Source organism: Rhinoraja longicauda, chromosome 3 (assembly GCF_053455715.1).
Source record: "Rhinoraja longicauda isolate Sanriku21f chromosome 3, sRhiLon1.1, whole genome shotgun sequence".
Taxonomy (NCBI): Eukaryota; Metazoa; Chordata; class Chondrichthyes; order Rajiformes; family Arhynchobatidae; genus Rhinoraja; species Rhinoraja longicauda.
The window spans coordinates 70,569,458-70,592,215 of record NC_135955.1 but is presented as its reverse complement, the minus strand read 5'-3'; the positions used below and the strand labels follow the sequence as shown (position 1 = coordinate 70,592,215).

At 44.8% G+C, this 22,758-nt stretch overlaps 1 pseudogene; it reads right to left on the bottom strand.

The window, feature by feature from the left end:
- Window positions 1-10,271: 10,271 nt before the first annotated feature.
- On the bottom strand, window positions 10,272-12,789 carry LOC144592261 (uncharacterized; annotated as a pseudogene).
- Window positions 12,790-22,758: the final 9,969 nt, after the last annotated feature.

Sequence of the window (22,758 nt, the reverse complement as noted above, 5' to 3'; positions counted from 1 at the left end):
GGGGTTGGAGAGGCTAGATGCGGGAAGATTGTTCCTGATGTTGGGGGAGTCCAGAACCAGGGGTCACAGCTTAAGGATAAGGGGGAAGTCTTTTAGGACCGAGATGAGAAATCATTTCTTCACACAGAGAGTGGTGAGTCTGTGGAATTCTCTGCCACAGAAGGTAGTTGAGGCCAGTTCATTGGCTATATTTAAGAGGCAGTTAGATGTGGCCCTTTTTGCTAAAGAGATCAGGGGGTATGGAGAGAAGGCAGGTACAGGCTACTGAGCTGAATGATCAGCCATGATCATATTGAATGGCGGTGCAGGCTCGAAGGGCCGAATGGCCTACTCCTGCACCTATTTTCTATGTTTCTATGTTTCTAAAGAAATTCCTCCTCATCTCCATTGTGAACGTTATTATGAGGCTGTGCCCTCTGGTTCAGAACTCTCCCATTACTATAAACATTCTTTCCACGTCCACTCTATCTAGGCCTTACATTATCCGTTATATAATTAAAGGCAGTTTATACAATCTATTAATCCATTAAAGTTTTCTATAATCAGTTATATAATTAAAGTTACATTATATTAATAAAATAAAATGGAGCCTGCACCGCCATTCAATATGATCATGGCTGATCATCCAGCTCAGTAGCCTGTACCTGCCTTCTCCATACCCCCTGATCCCTTTAGCAAAAAGGGCCACATCTAACTCCCTCTTAAATATAGCCAATGAACTGTGTGAAGAAATGTTTTCTCATCTCGGTCCTAAAGACTTCCCCATTATCCTTAAGCTGTGACCCCTGGTTCTGGACTGCCCCAACATCGGGAACAATCTTCCCGCATCTAGCCTCTCCAACCCCTTAAGAATTTTATATGTTTCTATAAGATCCCCCCTCAGTCTTCTAAATTCCAGCAAGTACAAGCCCAGTCTATCCAGTCTTTCCTCATATGAAAGTCCCGCCATCCCAGGGATCAATCTGGTGAACCTTCTCTGTACTCCCTCTAAGGCAAGAACGTCTTTCCTCAGGTTAGGAGACCAAAACTGCACACAATACTCCAGGTGCGGTCTCACCAAGGCCCTGTACAACTGCAGCAGAACCTTCCTGCTCCTAAACATAAATCCTCTTGCTATGAATGCCAACATACCATTCGCTTTCTTCACTGCCTGCTGCACCTGCATGCTTGCTTTCAATGACTGGTGCACCATGACACCCAGGTCACGTTGCATCTCCCCTTCTCCCAATCGGTCACCATTCAGGTAATACTCTGCTTTCCTGTTCTTGCCGCCAAAGTGGATAACCTCACATTTATCCACATTATATTGCATCTGCCATGCATTTGCCCACTCGCCTAATCTATCCAAGTCACTCTGCAGCCTCCTACGCCAGAATCTAGTTTTGAAAAATTATCACTAATGCAGCCACTATTTCTGAGGCTACTTCCTTAAGCACTCTGGGATGCAGCCTATCTGGCCCTGGGGATTTATCTGCCTTTAATCCATTTAATTTACCTAACACCACTTCCCGACTAACCTGGATTTCCCTCAGTTCCTCCATCTCTTTAGACCCCCGGTCCCCCGCTATTTACGGCAGACGGTTTATGTCTTCCTTAGTGAAGACAGAACCAAAGTATTTGTTCAATTAGTCTGCCATCTCCTTGTTCCCTATGATCAATTCACCTGTTTCCGACTGCAAGGGACCTACATTTGTCTTAACTAATCTTTTTCTCCTGACATATCTATAAAAGCTTTTGCAGTCAGTTTTTATGTTCCTTGCCAGTTTTCCCTCATAATCTATTTTCCCTTTCCTAATTAAGCCCTTTATCCTCCTCTGCTGGACTCTGAATTTCTCCCAGTCCTCTGGTATGCTACTTGTTCTGGCTAATCTGTATGCTTCATCTTTTGTTTTAATACTATCCTTGATTTCCCTTGTTAGCCACGGATGCACTACCTTTCCTGGTTTGTTCTTTTGCCAAACTGGGATGAACACTTGTTGTAGTTTTTTCTGGGTCGTGTCTCCGTTCCTGCTGCGGTCTACCATCGGCCAAACTCCTGGAGCTGGCGGCCCCTACCCGGGACCACCTGGGGCTCTGGTTCGCAGAGCCCGCGGACCGGACTCACCATCAGCGGAGCCGGCTGCCTTCGGAGGCTGCGGGAGCGGCTGCGACTCGCCTCGGAGGCTTCGGCTCGGGCCGCGTGGATGCCGACATCGGGAGCTCCAGCAGCGGCAGCGTGTTCGCCCGCCCCGGATTGCGGGGCTTGGGTCGGCCCGTTGCGGCCTGAAATAGGCCGCGGAATTTTTCTCTGCTCGTCGGGGGCTTCAATGTCGGGAGCCACGACCGCCACGACCGCCCCGTCATGCAGTGGCAGCGTCTTCGCCCGCACCGGATTGCGGGGCTTGGGTCGGCCTGCTGTGTACCTTTCATCGTCCGGCGCGGCCTGGAACGTGGCAAGTTCAAAAGCCTGACCGCGGGAGAAGACGGCAGAGGAAGAGAAATGACATTCTGGCCTTCCATCACAGTGAGGAGGGGACTGGAGGAGACTCACTGTGATGGATGTTTCTTTTTGTTTTGTGTTTTGTGTTGGTTGGGGTTGTGTAATTTGCTTATTTTATTTCTCTATTGTTGGACTGTGGGTGACGAAATCTCGTCCAAAAGACCTGTTTTTTGGATGACAAATAGAAGTCATTCTGAACTCTAATTCTGAATTCTGCATTGCCCGGAATAAATGAATCACAATTAGCTCCAGAAAACGACACTATTTTGTCTCTATGATGTTAATCTTAATGTCACATATCTGCATCTTGATTGAACAAAGCTTTAAAATGATTTTTTTGGAGTAAATATTCAAATCTAATGTATAGAGATAAGGGTATTTTGAAGATATTTAATCACAATCCAACTGGGTAATTCCAACTCTGGCAAAGATGACCTTTCTATATTAGTTATTATTGTAGGGCCAATAATAGAAAGCATACAATATTTGTTCAGGAAATCAGTACTGATTTGTGAACATTAAATATTTAATTTTCCTCTCTGGTCACAGAGATGTGGCAGTATTACGGTTGATTATAAATGTCATCTCCACTAATACCAGCAGCGTCAGTTATATAATTTGCTCTGAATTTTTATGTTTTAAGGCACCCAGAAATAGAAGTTGAAACATTTACACTGCCCCATTTACAGATGAAACTCCCTGCCCTTAAATATGGGCAAGGAACAAAAGATTGCTCCCTATTGTAGGCAGGTGTAATTCAAATATATTAACAGCATTGATGTACAGTGAAATCCTGTGGTCAAAACACGTGTTTCCTTGAAAATGGCAACATAGGTTGATAGAGAGGTAAGGAAGGGATATGGTATCCTTTACTCTGACTTTAGGAAGCATGCTATATGTATTCTTCAATACCCTATCCACCTTTGTCATCACTTTCATACTACTAAGAACTTGGACCTTTAGGTTCTCTGTTGGTACAGCATGGAAACTGGCCCTTGAACTCACCAAGTCCAACCATCGATCACCCGTTTACACTAGTTCTATGTTATCCGACTGTCACATCCACTTCCTAAGCACTTGGGGCAATTTACAGTGGCCAATTAACGTAAAAACCCACACCTTTTTGGAATGTGCCGGAACACCTGGACGAAAACCATGTGGTCACAGGGAGAATGAGCAAATTCTGCGCAGACTGCACCGGAGGTCAGGATCAAACTCATATCTTTGGCACTGTGAGGCTTCAGCTCTACCAGCTGTGCACTGTGCAGATTCCATCTGCTCTACTCAACTTTCCATTTGTTCTATGTCTTGCTGCAATTTCAGAAAGCCTTCCATGCTGTCCACACCATTTTCATATCAGCCATAAATGTATTAATTATACTTTCTACATTCACTTCCGTGTCATTAATATATATCATGAACAGTGAAGGTCCCAGCATTGATCTCTGAAGTGCACCAGCAGTCACAAACAACAGATGCCACTGGCCTGTAATTACCTGGCTTATCTCTGCTGCCCTTCTTAAATATCAAATAACATTAGATACTGTCCAGTCTTATGGTAACTTTCCAGTGACTAATAAAGGTGCAAAAATCTCTGTTTGAACCCCACCAATCATGTTCTTTGTATCCTATAGTAAAGTAGGATAAATTTAGACAATAGACAATAGACAATAGGTGCAGGAGTAGGCCATTCAGCCCTTCGAGCCAGCACCGCCATTCAATGCGATCATGGCTGATCACTCTCAATCAGTACCCCGTTCCTGCCTTCTCCCCATACCCCCTCACTCCGCTATCCTTAAGAGCTCTATCCAGCTCTCTCTTGAAAGCATCCAACGAACTGGCCTCCACTGCCTTCTGAGGCAGAGAATTCCACACCTTCACCACTCTCTGACTGAAAAAGTTCTTCCTCATCTCCGTTCTAAATGGCCTACCCCTTATTCTTAAACTGTGGCCCCTTGTTCTGGACTCCCCCAACATTGGGAACATGTTTCCTGCCTCTAATGTGTCCAATCCCCTAATTATCTTATATGTTTCAATAAGATCCCCCCTCATCCTTCTAAATTCCAGTGTATACAAGCCTAATTGCTCCAGCCTTTCAACATACGACAGTCCCGCCATTCCGGGAATTAACCTAGTGAACCTACGCTGCACGCCCTCAATAGCAAGAATATCCTTCCTCAAATTTGGAGACCAAAACTGCACACAGTACTCCAGGTGCGGTCTCACCAGGGCCCGGTACAACTGTAGAAGGACCTCTTTGCTCCTATACTCAACTCCTCTTGTTATGAAGGCCAACATTCCATTGGCTTTCTTCACTGCCTGCTGTACCTGCATGCTTCCTTTCAGTGACTGATGCACTAGGACACCCAGATCTCGTTGAACATCCCCTCATCCAGTCCTGAGGATTTATCCACTTAAGTTATCTAATACCTCCACTTTCTTAATGCATATGTGCTCCAGACTATTAATGTATCCATCCCTGACCCCTCTAACCTCAACGTCCTTTTCCTTGTGAATACAGTATTCATTTAGGACCCCTCCCATGTCCCTTGATTTCTATCATAGATTATCCCTTCGGGTACGGGTGTCAGATTTAATGGGGAGACGGCAGGAGAATGGGGTTAGGAGGGAGAAATAGATCGGTCATGATTGAATAGTGGAGTAGACTTAGACAATAGACAATAGGTGCAGGAGTAGGCCATTCGGCCCTTCGAGCCAGCACCGCCATTCAATGTGATCATGGCTGATCTTTCTCAATCAGTACCCCATTCCTGCTTTCTCTCCATACCCCCTGACTCCGCTATCCTTAAGAGCTCTATCTAGCTCTCTCTTGAATGTATTCAGAGAATTGGCCTCCACTGCCTTCTGAGGCAGAGAATTCCACAGATTCACAACTCTCTGACTGAAAACCACAGATTCACAACTCTCTGACTGAAAACTGTCTTGATGGGCTGAATGGCCTAATTCTGCTCCTATCATTTATGATCTTATGACCCACTCTTGCCCTAGCCTGCTTCTTGCTCCTAATGTATCTATAGAATGACTTCGGATTCTTTTTAATCTCACCTGCCAAGAATATTTCATGGACTCTTTTCCTTCTTAATTTTGGAATTTCTTTGTTAACTATTCCCCTTACACCCTCAATATTCCTCCTTTTTTCCTGATCAAATCTTCAATAACTTTTGTCATCTGAGAGTTGCCATCTTTTCCTTACACCGTTAACTTAATTTCTTTCCCTGAACTCCTGCTAACTCTTTTGTGGGTTTACCTGAAAGCATCGGCTCCAAGAGTCGTACAGCATAGAACAGGCCATGTGAATGTAAATCCTTATGTCTATCTATATTAATCCCACTTGCCTGCATTGGTATCGTATCTCTTCATGCCTTGCTTATTCAACTTCCTATCCAGATGTCTCTTAAATGTTGTGACTGTTCCTGCCACCACCACTTCCTCTGGCAACTCATTTGTGGCACAAATTACTCTTTGTGAAAAGTTTACCTGTCAGTGCTCCTTCAAACCTCTCTCTCGCCTTAAAAAAACCATTGCCCTTTAGTTTTAGAGACACCGACCATGTAAAACAGACACTGACTAACTACCTCATCTATGCCTCTGGTAATTTCCCATACCTTTATAATGTCACTTCTCAGCCTCCTCCACAACAGGGAAATCAAATCCAAACTTTCTAATTTCTCCTTAGAAATTCAAGCTCTACAATCCATGCTTGTGAATCACTTCTTCTCCAGCTTAATCACATTCTTGTCGAACCAGACTGCACAAACTACTGGAAGTGCAGCCCAGTCTATGATTTATATACAACGCCCCAACTCTAATACTCAATACTTCAGCTGATGAAGGTCCTCTTTTGCGCTATCTAAATCGGCATTCCCCCAATTTAAGACCTTACTATGGGGGACCAACCTTATCCCTTTTCATAGCCACCATGTACCAACTGGTTCTAAAGAGTTCCCCAACCAACACTTTTAACCAACCAAGATGAGGTGAAGTACAGTCCCTTCTCCGTAAGACTCTACATATTGTTTCAAAAACCTCGTAAACGTTTCACCAACCAAGGTACACTCACTCAATACTAGGTTCAGTTAAAATCGCTCATAACTATAACTCCATTGCTTTTAAGTCTTTCTGCAATTTCCTTAGGATTGCATTGCTAGCTTACACTGTAGTCTACTGCTGACTAAGTTACTTTCAAATTACCAGCTGCAAGATTCTTATTCTTATAAATTATTCTTATCAATTATTCTTCTTAATTAATCCAAACATATTGACTCAAAGATACGAATGGCATTAAACATGAAAAATGGTGCACATGGGTTGGCAAAGACCCTTTAAAATAATCACTCTGTTTTTTTTCACTTCTGTTCATGACGGGAATGGATTTTTAGTGTTAAATATCCATCTGCATCTGATGGAAGTAGAAGAAGAGATCACATTGCACCTCGGATCAGTGTCCACCCATTAGCATCAATAGACAATAATGCACATATTTTGGTTCTGTATATTTCCATGAATCAGGAATTAAGAAAAAGAGTTAACCAGCTGCCTTTAATTTTATTAATATAATGTAACTTTAATTATATAACTGATTATAGAAAACTTTAATGGATTAATAGATTGTATAAACTGCCTTTAATTATATAACGGATAATGTAAGGCCTAGATAGAGTGGACGTGGAAAGAATGTTTATAGTAATGGGAGAGTTCTGAACCAGAGGGCACAGCCTCATAATAACGTTCACAATGGAGATGAGGAGGAATTTCTTTAGAAACATAGAAACATAGAAAATAGGTGCAGGAGTAGGCCATTCGGCCCTTCGAGCCTGCACTGCCATTCAAAATGATCATGGCTGATCATTCAGCTCAGTAGCCTGTACCTGCCTTCTCTCCATACCCCCTGATCCCTTTAGCAAAAAGGGCCACATCTAACTCCCTCTTAAATATAGCCAATGAACTGGCCTCAACTACCTTCTGTGGCAGAGAATTCCACAGACTCACCACTCTCTGTGTGAAGAAATGTTTTCTCATCTCGGTTCTAAAAGACTTCCCCCTTATCCTTAAGCTGTGACCCCTTGTTCTGGACTCCCCCAACATCGGGAACAATCTTCCCGCATCTAGCCTCTCCAACCCCTTAAGAATTTTATATGTTTCTATAAGATCCCCCCTCAGTCTTCTAAATTCCAGCAAGTACAAGCCCAGTCTATCTAGTCTTTCCTCATATGTAAGTCCCGCCATCCCAGGGATCAATCTGGTGAACCTTCTCTGTACTCCCTCTAAGGCAAGAACGTCTTTCCTCAGGTTAGGAGACCAAAACTGCACACAATACTCCAGGTGCGGTCTCACCAAGGCCCTGTACAACTGCAGCAGAACCTCCCTGCTCCTAAACTCAAATCCTCTTGCTATGAATGACAACATACCATTCGCTTTCTTCACTGCCTGCTGCACCTGCATGCTTGCTTTCAATGACTGGTGCACCATGACACCCAGGTCACGTTGCATCTCCCCTTCTCCCAATTGGTCACCATTCAGGTAATACTCTGCTTTCCTGTTCTTGCCGCCAAAGTGGATAACCTCACATTTATCCACATTATATTGCATCTGCCATGCATTTGCCCACTCGCCTAATCTATCCAAGTCACTCTGCAGCCTTCTAGCATCCTCCTCGCAGCTAACACTGCCACCCAGCTTCGTGTCATCCGCAAACTTAGAGATGTTGCATTCAATTCCCTCGTCCATATTATTAATATACACTGTAAATAACTGGGGTCCCAGCACTGAGCCTTGCGGTACCCCACTAGTCACTGCCTGCCATTCCGAAAAGGACCCGTTTATTCCTACTCTTTGCTTCCTGTCCGCCAACCAATTTTCTATCCACCTCAACACTGAACCCTCAATACCGTGTGCTTTAAGTTTGTACACCAATCTCCTATGTGGGACCTTGTCGAAGGCCTTCTGAAAGTCCAGATATAATACATCGACTGGTTCTCCCTTATCCACTCTACTAGTTACATCCTCGAAAAATTCTATAAGATTCGTCAGACATGATTTGCCTTTGGTAAATCCATGCTGACTTTGTCCGATGAGTTCACCACTTTCCAAATGTAATGCTATCACATCTTTAATAACTGACTCTAGCATTTTCCCCACTACCGATGTTAGGCTAACTGGTCTATAATTCCCCGTTTTCTCTCTCCCTCCCTTTTTAAAAAGTGGGGTTACATTAGCTACCCTCCAGTCCTCAGGAACTACTCCAGAATCTAAAGAGTTTTAGCCAGAGGGTGGTGAATCTGTGGAATTCAATGCCACCGACAACTGTGATGGCCAAGTCAATGGGTATTTTTAAAATAGAGAGTGATAGGATCTTGATTAGGAAGGACGTCAAAGGTTACAGGGAGAAGGCAGGAGAATGGGGTTCAGAGGGAAAGTAGATTAGCCATAATTAAATGGCGGAGGGGACTCGATGGACTGAGTGGCCTAATTTTGTTCCCATGGTCTTATTATAGAACTAATTTCTTTTTAAATTGCAATAATATCAACCTCCTGACATCTCAAAGCCTTTCCACATTCTATGAGGCACCAGTTAAGAGTATGGTGCAATACAATTCACCTAGATAAGAGGAGCTCTTTGACGTTTAACATGCTCAACCACATCCAGGACAGAATACAAAGTGGTATATACTAACCCAGTGGGTCAGACAGCATCTCTGGAGGACATGGATAGGCGCCGTTTCAGGTTGGGATGGTTCATTGTATTGGGGGGGGGGGGAAGAGAGGTGAGGGAGGGTGAGCACTTCAACTCCCCCTCCAATTCCCAGTCTGACCTTTCTGTCATGGGCCTCCTCCAGTGCCATAGTGAGGCCCACCGGAAATTGGAGGAACAGCACCTCATATTTCGCCTGGGCAGTTTGCAGCCAACTTTAGAAAGTTCCTCTGTCCATCCCGTCCCCTCCTCCTTCCCAGATCTCCCTCTATCTTCCTGTCTCCACCTATATCCTTCCTTTGTCCCGCCCCCCTGACATCAGTCTGAAGAAGGGTCTCGGCCCGAAACGTCACCCATTCCTTCTCTCCCGAGATGCTGCCTGACCTGCTGAGTTACTCCAGCATTTTGTGAATAAAAACCTTCGATTTGTACCAGCATCTGCAGTTATCGTCTTATACCATCTTTCTTTGTTCAGCTCATCAAAAATTTCAGATGAGTTAAAGATCAGCTGTAATGGGTACAATGTGAAGAATGTCTCAGACAGCAGCTTTAATGCCACAGATACTGCTTCAGGTGATCTGTCTGGCACCACAAGGTGAGGTAATTGACACTGACCTTTGTTCTTCAGTACTCATAGCAAAGGAGATTGGCTTCCCAGATTCAAAATAATTTTCTTTCACGTTTGGAAATTCCTATTAGTTGAGAAATACAAATTACAGGTATTTTGCATGTTTTTCTTAGGCTCAAGTATGTACTAAAATTACTAAATACTATTTATATCTCCTTTTCCATTTCAAATATTTTAAATTTGTTGGCTTGTTGTGGCTTGTCCCCTTCCTTTCTACCAATCCTTGTTCCTCAATTCAGAATTAATGCTTCTTCGTGACAAATACACAGTTATTTATATATCCATTTGATCGTATCCTTTATGCGTCAGCATTTAGTCACTTTTCCTTTATTTATTAAGAAAAGCGATGACTGTACATTGTGTGCAATGTGCAAGATACATCTTCTGGATGCACTGGGACGCATCCTCAGTGATGTGAACTGGGATCATTGGGTGTTTCGGGTCTCACAACATCAGACACCCTCGCCCAGGCGACCCAGCCGGGGTTGATCAGGCCCCGACGCGTCCCAGCAGCAACCGCCCACGGATCAGCCCTCTTAATCCAAAGCCATCTACTGGCTTTCTCTGCGGCTTCGCTTGCGGATTGAATGTCCCTCTTCTTTGCCAGCCCTGTAATGCCCAATTGAGGACTTTGCAGAGTGAGCGTCCTGCACAGCCTCTACAGCCCACCTCTGTGGGTTCATAGCGTGACTTCCAGCCTCTGTCCCGTCACATCTCCACCAGCTCCTGGTACTTTGCGCGTTTCCTTTCATTTGCTTCTTCCATACGCTCTTCCCAGGACACTGTCAGCTCCAAAATGATCAGCTGTTTTGTCACTTTGGAGGTGATGATCATGTCTGGCCGGAGTGATGTTGCTGTGATGTGCTGCGGAAATTTCAGCTGTTTGCCCAGATCGCCGTGCTGCTGCCAGTCAGTGGCCGTGTAGAGGAGGCCTGCCCTTGTATTTGGTTGTTGACGAGGCTTCTCTCCAGCTTTGACAAAAGTTATTGATTTCTTCGGGGCATGGTGGTGTTTGCTGCTACTGATAGCAGTGGCTATGCTCTCAGCAACCACCTTAAGCACCTGGTCGTGGCGCCACTGATAGCGACCTTCACCAAGGGACTTTGGGCAGCTGCTGAGGAGATGTTCTAATGATCCCCTTCCCGTGCAAAGTGGGCAGGAAGGTGTCACGCTCTTGCCCCAGACGTGGAGGTTTGCTGGGCTTGGTAGGGCATCGTAGACAGCTTGGACAAGGAACCGGTCGCGCTGTAAATCTGCCTGCATGATGTTTGACCTGGTAATCCTGCGCTGCGGTATGCTCTCCCACCTTGTCCACGCTCCCTGCTGCCTGAGCCCCACCGTCCTGCTCACACACTCTTCCTCCACACCTGCTCGGACCTCTTCCTGGATGAGATAGTGTCTCTCCTTGCCCTGGGCCTTGCCAACATGGGTCTTGGGGAAGTATCCCAAGCCCGCTCTGCCAGTTGCTATGACTCCCACCAATGCCTTTTGTCTTAGGCATGACTCTGCCACCTCCACTGCTTTCTCCGCCCTCCATTTTCTCCCTGTTCTCACCTCGATGCCAGCCGATTACACCTTTTGGTCCCTGGAGTCCCTGTACTGTAGGGCTTCTCTTGTCCGTGCCACCATAAACTCTTCACTGAGACCACTGAATGGGAGCTGCAAGATATTACTGGTCCCGTACAGTGCTGCACTGTTGAGGCTGCGGGGAAGGCCAAGCCACCTGCGAAGAAAGCCACTGATCTTCCTTTCGAGGGACTCAACTGTGGTCAATGGAACAGCGTAAACCAGGAGAGGCCACAGGACACGGGGCAGGATGGAATGCTGATAGATCCAGGCCTTGAATCTGCCAGGTAGGCCTGACTTGTCGACTTTGGTGAGCCAGGCTTCAAGGTCTTCGATGGACTTTTGAATGGCGGCAGAGTCTTTCAGAGTTGCGTCAAAAAGCTTCCCCAAACTCTTGACAGGTTTCTCAGTGATGGAGGGTATGGCAGTTCCGGATAATAAGAAGTGGAATTTGTCGGTCACCTTCCCCTTCTTCAGCACCATGGACCTTGACTTGGTTGGCTTGAAACTCATCCTTGCCCAAGTGATAAGTTTCTCAAGACCCTGTAGGATCCACCTACTCTCTGGGACCGATGTTGTGGTGATGGTAAGGTCATCCATAAAAGCTCTTATTAAGGGCTGTCATACACCAGACTTGGTTAGGGGGCCTCTGCATTCCACCTCGGCTGACTTGGCCACCATGTTCATGGCAAGAGCAAAAAGAATAACAGAAATGGTGCAGCCCGTTATTATTCCTTTTTCAAGCCCATGCCAGTCTGATGTTTCTGACCCAGAAGTCACCCTCAGCCTGAAATTATGGCAATAATCCAGGATCAGGACCTTGATCTTACTGGGAACATGGTGGCGATGTAGTGCAAGCTCAACCAGTCTGTGTGGCATGGACCCATAGGCATTGGCCAGGTCCAACCACAGAACAACTAGGTCGCCTCTGTTTTCATGGGCTTCTCTGATGAGCTGCGTGACTACTCCAGTGTACTCCAAACAGCCGGGAACTCCAGGAATCCCACCCTTCTGCACTGACGGGTCGATGTAGCTGTTTTTGAAGAGAAACTCCGTTAATCTTCGGGAGACAATGCTGAAAAACACCTTTCCTTCCACGCTCAGCAGCGAGATTGACCGAAACTGATTGATGTTCTTTGAGTTTTCCTCTTTTGGGATCCAAACTCCCTTGCGCACCTCCACTGGTCAGCAACTCTCCCCTTTCAACATACCACCTTCGAGATCTCCCATAGGTGTCGAAGGAGCTCTGGGCAGCGCTTGTACACTATGTATGGTATGCCACTAGGGCCTGGTGCAGAGGCTGAGTGTGCCGCCTTGATGACCTCCTCAACCTCCTTCAGACTCGGCTCCCTCTGTTGTTGGGGGGGCTGGGCTGATGAGAGCTTTGTTGGGTTCAAGTTCCATTTAATTTGTTGCTGTGGAACTACTCTCCAGGGGTTGGGAGACTCTGGTGCCTGGAGGGACTGGGCTCTGTGGGGTGAGTCCTGGCCGGGCTCCTCCTGCGTCTCACCAGGTTCAAGGCCTGTGCGCTGCACCTCTTTCTCCTTCTCCAAGCATTTCATTCTGGCCTGATGGATTTTAAGGCCACGGAAGGCCACAGCTTTCCGCAAATGCATCTTATACTCGTAGTCAGGTCGTTTGCGTGGGTCAATAACCTTTGGTCCGTCCTATTGGAGATCTCATCCTCCCCCCCTCTCGGGATCTCCTGGGGGTATGTTTCATAAGGCTTTTCCGTAACTTTATTGGGTTTCTTGCTCATGAAAGACACAGACTGGGGTGCTAACCCACCCTGTCCCGGGTGCCGTCTTTCCATGCCGTCAACTGTCTCTCCAGTAGTCACCAAACTATTCTTGGTTGTCACCCAGTCTATTCCCAGGTGCCACTGGCTGAGCCAGACTTCAATGTGCAAGATACATCTTCTGGATGCACTGGGACGCATCCTATCCTATACATTAAACTATTGGATGAATAAAATGATCAGCAGCGATTAACATTTTACTTTCAGTTCTGCTGCTTGAAACCTTTCATGTGTCGTAGGTGAGTTGAAAGGCATGACTGGAATTTGCCAACCAGTCCTCTTTTAAAATATTTGAATGGAGTTGTTTATTCTTGTCAATTGTCAGGTCTTTAACAATATGTTTTCCCGTTAAATTGTAATAATAGATCAACAAGAAATACAATTTACTTGCATTGCTTCTCAATGTTAGAATTATAAATTGGACATTATATTGTAAACTTTGAGCAGTGAGGGGAATAGAGCAGAATAGAAAACAATGAGGGTTAAAACAACAGATAGGGTTAATGCGCAGTCTTTTACCCATGGTAAGAGGATCACAATCCAGAACACAAAGGTTTAAGGTGAAAGAGGCTAGATTTAAGTAGAATCCGAGGGGCAACTTTCTCACTCTTCCTAGTGGGATTATTGGTCGAGGTGCATGATTTTCATTTGAAGTTTAAAATGCTGAGCATTCGAGATCTTCCATCCTAACCCAATTCTCCTGCCTTCTCCCCATAACCTCTGTACTAATCAAGAATCTATCTATCTCTGCCTTAAAAATATCCATTGACTTGGCCTCCACAGCCTTCTGTGGCAAAGAATTCCACAGATACACCACCCTCTGACTAAAGAAATGTTTCCACATCTCCTTCCTAAAAAAACATTATTTAATTCTGAGGCTATGACATCTAGACCTAGACTCTCACACCAGTGGAAACATCCTCTCCACATCCGCTCTATCCAAGCCTTTCACTATTCGGTAATTTTCAATGAGGTCCCCCATCGTTCTTCTAAACTCCAGTGAGTGTAGGCCCAGTGACGTCAAATGCTCATCATATGTTAACCCACTCATTCCTGGGCTCATTCTTGTAAACCTCCTCAGGACCCTTTCCGTAACTTCCGTAACACCGTAACTTATAATGAACTCTAAAATCTTATCAACCACTGAAGTCAGACTAGCTCTTCTTTCTGCTACAGTCGGGTAATATTGGCAATTTTCCAATCATCTGGAACTACTAATGACTCTAGTGATTCGTGAAATATCATTTTTAATCCCTCCACAATTTCTAAAGCTACCTCTTTCAGAACCTGAGGGAGCAGTCCATCTGGTCCAGATGACTTATGCACCTTCAGTCCTTTCAGCTTCCCAAGCAACTTCTCCGTAGTAATAGCCACCCAATTAACTTCCACCCCCTGACTCTCTTGAGGTCATAAGGTCAAAAGTGATATGAGTAGAATTAGGCCATTCGGCCCATCGAGTCTACTCCGCTATTCAATCATGGCTGATCTATCTCTCCCTCCTAACCCCATCCTCCTGCCTTTTCCCCATAACCTCTGAAACCTGTACTAATCAAGAATCTATCTATCTCCACCCGTTTTAAAATATTCACTGATGTAGCCTCCACAGCCTTCTGTGGCAAAGAATTTCACAGATTCGCCATCCTCTGACTAAAGAAATGTCTCCACATCTAAAAGAACATTCTTTAATTCTAAGCTATGACCTCTAGACCTGGACTTTCCCACGAGTAGAAACATCCTCTCCACATCCACTCTATCCAAAACTTTTGTGATTCTTTATGTTTCATTCTTCTAAACTCCAGTGAGTACAGGCCCAGTGCTGACAAACACTCATCATAGGTTAACCTACTAATTCCTGGGATCATTCTTGTAAACATCCTCTGGACCCTCTCCATAGCCAGCACATCTTTCCTCAGGTATGGTGCCCAAAATTGCTCACTAAACCCCAAATGCGGCCTGACCAGCACCTGAAAGAGCCTCAGCATTCCATCCCTGTTTTGTGTATACAAGCCCTCTTGAAATAAAGCATTGAGTTTGCTTTCTTTACTACTGTTTCGACTTGCAGATAACCTTTTGCACCAGCATCCCCAAGTCCCTTTGCACCTCCAATGTTTGGATTCTCTCCCCATTTAGAAAATAGTCTACGCCTTTATTCTACTACCAAAATGCATGACTCCACACTTTGCTACACTATATTCCATCTGCCACTTCTCTGCCCACTCTCCCAACCAGTCCAAGTCCTTCTGCAGAGTCCCTGCTTTCTCTACACTACCTGCCGTTCCACCTATTTTCGTATCATCCGTAAACTTGGCCACAAAGCCTTCAAACCCCTCTTCCAAATCATCAATGTACAATGTGAAGAGTAGCGGCCCCATCACCGACCCTTGCAGAACTCCACTTGTCACTGGCAGCAAACCAAGAAAAGTCCCCTTTATTGCCATTCTTTGTCTTCTGCCATCCAGCCAACCTGCTATCCATGCTAGTATCTGCCCTTTGATACCGTGGGCTCTCATCTTCCTTAGCAGCCTAATGCGTGGCACCTTATTAAAGGCTTTCTGAAAATCTAAGTAAACAACATCTACTGACTCTCCTTTGTCCTGCTATTTACTTCTTCAAAGAATTCCAGCAAATTCGTCAATCAAGACCTCCCCTTCACAAAACCATGTTGACCTCGGCCTATTTTATCGTGAACTGCTAAGTACTCCGTAACCTCATCCTTTGTAATATATTGAATGCTGGCCTCACCCGGCCTAGGCGCCACAATTTTGGGCGGATTTCCAGGGATGATTTCAAGTGCGCTCTCGTAATTTTGTCCGGATTAAAGGAGGTGCCGGACCACCAGTTGCCGGAAAATCGGTGGTGGACCTGCATAACAAAATTCACCATGACATTGCCTGGGATTGAGTTATCGGGAGAAGTTTAATAAACTCAGACCCTTTTCTTCAGAGCATCAGAGGCAGATGGGTGTCCTTAGAGTCAGTCATACAACACAGAAACTGACCCTTGCCAACCACAATATCCCATCTGCACTAGTCCCACCTACCCGCATTTGGTGCATATCCCTCTAAACCTTTCTTATCCACATATCTGTCCAAGTCTCTTTTAAACGCTGTTGTCTAGTGTCTTCCACTGTGAAGACTGATTAAAAAATTATTCAACTCCTCCGCCATTTCTTTATTCCACACGATCACTTCTGCAATGTTTTCCAGCGGTCCAACGTCCACTCTTGCCTCGGTCTTACTCTTTATATAACTGAAGAAACTGTTGTATCCTCTTTTATATTATTAGCTAGCTTATCGTCGTATTTCATCTTTTCAATAGTCAATAGTCAATAGTCAAAAGTCGTTTATTTGTCACATACACATAAATGTGTAGTGAAATGAAACATTACCCGCAGTTGAAACACTAAGACCAATAAGAATAATCAATAAAAATGCAATAACACATACAATCATACACTAACACCAAACAAAAGAAACATCCATCACAGTGAGTCTCCTCCAGTCCCTTCTCACTGTGATGGAAGGCCAGAATGTCTTTTCTCTTCCCTGCCGTCTTCTCCCGCGGTTAGGCTGTTGAACTTGCCACCCGTATTGCCTTTTTAGTTACCTTCTGTGTTCTTTAAATGCTTCCCAATCCTCTGGCTTTCCACTAATCTTTGCAATGTTCTATGCCTTCTCGTTTAGTTTTATACTGTCTTTGACTTCCTTCGTCAGCCACGGTCGCTTCATTCTCCCCCTAGAATCTTTGTTCCTCTTCAGAATGAAAAGATCCTGCATCTTTCAAATTATTCTCAGAAATTCCTGCCATTGGTGCACACTGTCATTCATGCTAGGGTCCTTTTCCAGTCAACTTTGGTCAGCTCCTCCCTCATGCCTCTGTAGTCCCCTTTGCTCAGCAGTACTATCGACACATCCGATTTCACCTCCCTCTCAAATTGCAGGTTAAATCTTATCATATTGTGGTTGCTACCTCCTAGTGGTTCCTTAACCTTGAGTTCCCTTATCAAATCCGGTTCATTACACAGCACCAGGTGGCATCAGCAATGCTTGGCTCACCACAGTCTGTCCCTTTCTTCTTCGTTGTTTTTTTAGTATGTGTTAAATGTCTGTTTTTAGTGTTCTTTAGCTTGTTTTATTTGGGGAGTGGGGGAAGGGGTTGGGGGAACCTTTTTTTAATCTCTTACGTCGACGGAGATGCAATTTTTTTTCTGTATCGTATCTCCGTCCGCACTGTGGCCTAACATCGAGGAGTTGGCGGCCTTTGCAGGAGACCAATTTTGAGAGCTCCACCGCGGGTGCCTGCGGGACTTTAACATTGTGGAGCTTACGATCCCTTTGCCAGGGATCGATCTCTGAGCTCTACCGCGGGAGCCTGCGAACTTTAACATCATGGAGCTTGTGGTCTCTGGTCAGAGACTGACTTCGGGAACTCCAAGCCGCAGGAACATCGAACATCGACCGCTCCGACGCGGAAGGTTCTATCTCCCCAACACGGGAGGTTCGATTACCCAGATGCTTCTTCCATTAGCTGCAGGAGCTTTGAGCACCCCGACGGATGGTTCGTCTGCCCCGACCGCGGGAGAAAAATGAGGGAAGAAGATTAGAAATGTATTGCCTTCCATCACAGTGAGGAATGTGGGAATCCACTGTGGTGGGTGTTTATGTTAACTTTTATGTAGTTGTGTGTCTTGTTGCTTTTTTAGTATGGCTGTATGGTAATTTGCATACCTTAATTGGTACAGGTGACAAAAAAAGACCTTTGAACCTTTGAATACTAAATCCAGAATTGCCATTTTCCTGGTAGACTCCACTACAAGCTGCTCTAACAAACCATATCAGAGGCACTCTACAAATTCCCTTTCTTGGGGTCCAGTACCAACCTGATTTCCCAGTCTACCTGCTTATTGAAATCTCCCATGACCACCGTAGCATTGCCTTTCTTACCTGCTGATTGTATCTCCTATCATTCAAATCCCGGGATTCAAATGCTGGACAGCCCCATCTTCTGATTAGTAAGTCTGCAGATGATACAAAAATAGTTGGTATTGTCGATAGTGAGAATGGCCATCAAAAATTACAGCAGGCTCTTGATCAGCTGGGCAAGTGGGCTGCACATAAGTGCGAGGTGTTACATTTTGGGAATTTGACCCAGGACAGGAACTTCACAGTGAATGGTAGGACCTTGGGGAGAGTTGCAGAGCAGACGTTTCTAGGAGTACAGGCACACATTTCCCTGAATGTGGGGTCACAGATAAATAGGATAGTATAGAAGGCTTTTGACATGTTGGCCTTCATCAGTCAGGGTACTGAGTATAGAAGTTGGGATGTTATGTTTGAGTTGAGTACTGTGTTCAGTCTTGGTCATCCTGCAATAGGAAGGGTGTCATTAAGCTGGAAAAACGCAGAGAAGATTTATAAGGATGTTGCCAGGTCTAAAAGGGGTGAGATATAGGGAGAGGTTAGACAAGCCAGGAGTTTATTCCTTGGAGCACAGGAGGCTGAGAGGCCATAATCACATTGAATGGCAGTGCTGGCTCGAAGGGCCGAATGGCCTACTCCTGCACCTATTGTCTATTGTCTATTGTTATATTCGAATCCCCTTGAAATTGCATTTATTTGCCCTCCTTACCACTGACTCAACCTGCAAATTAACCTTTTAGGCTTCCTGCACCAGCAATCACTTTGCACCTCTGATTTCTGAATCCTCTCCCCATTTATTAAGTAGTCTATGCCTTTATTCCTTCTAACAAAGTGCATGACCATACACTTTGCTATGTTGTATTCCGTTTGTCTCTTCTTTGTCCACAGTCCCAACCTGTCTAACTCCCACTGCAGCCGCCTGCTTCCTCAACACAACCTGTCCGTCCACCTATCTCCGCATAGTCCGAACCTGGCCACAAAGCCAAAGTTTTCTCTGGAACACCAGAGGTTAAAGGGTGACATGATGGAAATATATAAAATTATGAGAGCCATTGGTAGAGTAGACAGTCAGAATCTTTTTCTCAGGGTGGAAATATCAAAGACTAGAAGGCATAGTTTTAAGTTGTGAGGGGAAAAGTGAGCTTACTTTATTGAAACTGTGGAGCTTCCTACACGTGATGTTTACATCTGATGATATCACTATATCTTTTGACCACATGATCTATCACATATAAAAGATAAATGCTCCACAACATCCTAAAGTTTTGATCAAAGTAACTCTTGTTTTCCCTTTGAATTTGACTCTTCTAACCTTTGGACTACCTCTACATCAGCTATTTACAAAGTCCTTCCTGAATGTACAACAAGCATGCACAGAACAATGAAGCAATAAAGTTTATAACTCTCCCCTAACAATAAAAGATATCACCAAATATATTTTAATTAAATATCTTGGAATTATCCATGGTAAAGAACTGAAAAGAGAAAACGTCGTCGGTTTTGTTGTTTGCACTTCATGCAATTCATGCAAGTTAGGACAGATTTACTGAAGGTAGGACTGGGAGACTGGCCAAGATTAGATTGGAATATTCAAATCTAGAGATAACAAAAGCATTTCCACTAGGATTTTGTCAGGAAATCAATTGTCCTTTTTAATTTGTGGGTTTTAATCTGTCCATTATGTCCATATTCATATTGACTTTCTTCCCAAGGCCACCGTCCCTCGCATGTAAATCTTAGCTATTCTCAGTCTACTACATATGCCAGGTCATATCATCCACCAACATTTCCGTCACCTACAACAGGACCCCACCACTGGCCATATCTTCCCATCCCCTCCCCTCTCTGCATTCCGCAGAGACCGTTCCCTCCGCAACTCCCTGGTCCACTCGTCCCTTCCTACCCAAACCACCCTAACCCCGGGCACTTTCCCTTGCAACCGCACGAGATGCAACACCTGTCCCTTTACCTCCCCCCTCAACTCCATCAAAGGACCCAAACATTCTTTCCAGGTGAGACAGAGGTTCACCTGTACCTCCTCCAACCTCATCTATTGCATCCGCTGCTCTAGATGTCAACTCATCTATATCGGCGAAACCAAGCGCAGGCTCGGCGATCGCTTCGCTGAACACCTGCGCTCGGTCCGCATTAACGCAACTGATCTCCCGGTGGCCCAGCACTTTAACTCCCCCTCCCATTCCCAGTCTGACCTCTCTGTCATGGGCCTCCTCCAGTGCCATAGTGAGGCCCGCCGGAAATTGGAGGAGCAGCACCTCATATTTCGCCTGGGCAGTTTGCGGCCCGGTGGAATGAACGTCAACTTCTCCAACTTCAGATAGCTCCTCTGTCCCTCCCTTCCCCTCCTCCTTCCCAGATCTCCCTCTATCTTCCTGTCTCCACCTATATCCTTCCTTTGTCCCACCCCCGACATCAGTCTGAAGAAGGGTCTCGACCCGAAACGTCACCCATTCCTTCTCTCCCGAGATGCTGCCTGACCTGCTGAGTTACTCCAGCATTTTGTGAATAAATCGATTTGTACCAGCATCTGCAGTTATTTTCTTATACATTGGCCAGGTCATACTGTTTGCATGCTTGACCCTGTACTCCTGAAATATACATTCTATCCCAAACTCTGTGTGGAAAGAAAATACCAGCCTGACAGAGAAAATATTCAGGGATGTACTTAACATTTGAAGAATTGCAACGTTTACACTGTTGTGGGAACCTCCAACCCATGACCACTCAAAGAGGAGAGGAGCATTTGGGATGGTATTGAGAACCTCAGCCCAAGTATTAGAAGCAAACAGGGCTCTGTGTAAATTTGGCTACAGCATGTTAGTCTTCATTGATATACAGTATATTTTAAACAAATTAGTTCCATGTTCTGATTTGTGTGGCATCCCAGTCTTTGTGAAGTTGAAAATAACCCATTCCATGCTAATATATTAACTCCAACACTATGAGCTCATATCTTGCAAAATAACATTTTGTGTGCCACCTTGTTGAATACCTTTATAAAATCCAAATATATTACATCTACCTGTTCCCCTCTAAGTACTCTGGCTATTACTTAGAGTTATACAGCATCGAATCTGGCTCTTCGGCCCGACTTGACCATACCAACCAGATATCCTATCTATGTTGGTCTCACTTGCCCACATTTGGCCCATATCCCTCTAAACCTTTCCTATCAATGTACCTGTTCAAGTGTTTTTTAAATGTTGTTTATTGTAGCGGCCTCAACTATCTCCTCTGGCAGCTCATTTCATATCCCTTCACCCTCGCAGTGAAAAATGTGCCCTTCGGGTTCCTATTAAATCTTTCCCCTCTAACCTTAAACCTGTCTTCTGGTTCTTGATTCCCCTCCATGTAAAAGATTCTATGCATTCATCCCATTAATTCCCCTCATTATTTTATCAGATCACCCCTTGGCCTCCTGTGCTCCAAGGAATAAAGTCAAATCTTTTCCTCTAGCTCAGGCCCTCGAGTCCTGGCAACATCCTTGTAAATCTTCTCTGCAATCTTTCCAGGTGAATGACATCCTTCCTATTGCAGGGTGACCAAAACTGAACACAATACTCCAAATGTGGCCGCACCAACATTTTCTACAACTGTAATATAACATCCCAACTTGCACACTCAATATCCTGACTGAAGCAGCACAATGGAACAAAAGCTTTCTTTACCACCTTATCTACCCATGACACCACCTTCACCTCCTTCTGTACACTTGCTAAATCCATCTGCTCTACCACATTCCCCAGGGCCCTACCATTCACTGTGATGGTCCTGCCCTGGTTTGACTTCTGAAAATGCAACACCTCACACTTATGTATTGAACTCCATTAGCTATTCTTCAGCCCACTTCCCCAGCTGATCAAGATCCTCAAATATCTCTAATTCATTTATCAGACATGATTTCATCTCATTAAACTATGTTGACTCTGATGGATCAGATTATAATTTCTAAATGTCTTGCTGTCATCTTAATAATTGATTCCAACATTTCTACCATTATAGGTGTATGTTTAATGGGCCTACAATTAACCTCTTCTTGGCTTCCATCATTTTTGAATAAACCTAATACATTTGCAGTTTCTTTTCATCTTTTGGTACCTCCCTAGAATATAAATATATTTGAAAGATTACAACCAATATATCCAATCTCTTTGGAACCACCATAGAAACATAGAAAATAGGTGCAGGAGTAGGCCATTCGGCCCTTCGAGCCTACACCGCCATTCAATATGATCATGGCTGATCATCTGAATTAGTATCCCGTACCTGCCTTCTCTCCATACCCCCTGATCCCTTTAGCCACAAGGGCCACATCTAACTCCCTCTTAAATATAGCCAATAAACTGGCCTCAACTACCTTCTGTGGCAGAGAATTCCACAGATTCACCACTCTCTGTGTGAAAAAAAACTTTCTCATCTCGGTCCTAAAAGACTTCACCCTTATCCTTAAATTGTGACCCCTTGTTCTGGACTTCCCCAACATCGGGAACAATCTTCCTGCATCTAGCCTATCCAACCCCTTAAGAATTTTGTACGTTTCTATAAGATCCCCCCTCAATCTTCTAAATTCCAACGAGTACAAGCCGAGTCTATCCAGTCTTTCTTCATATGAAAGTTCTGCCATCCCAGGAATCAATC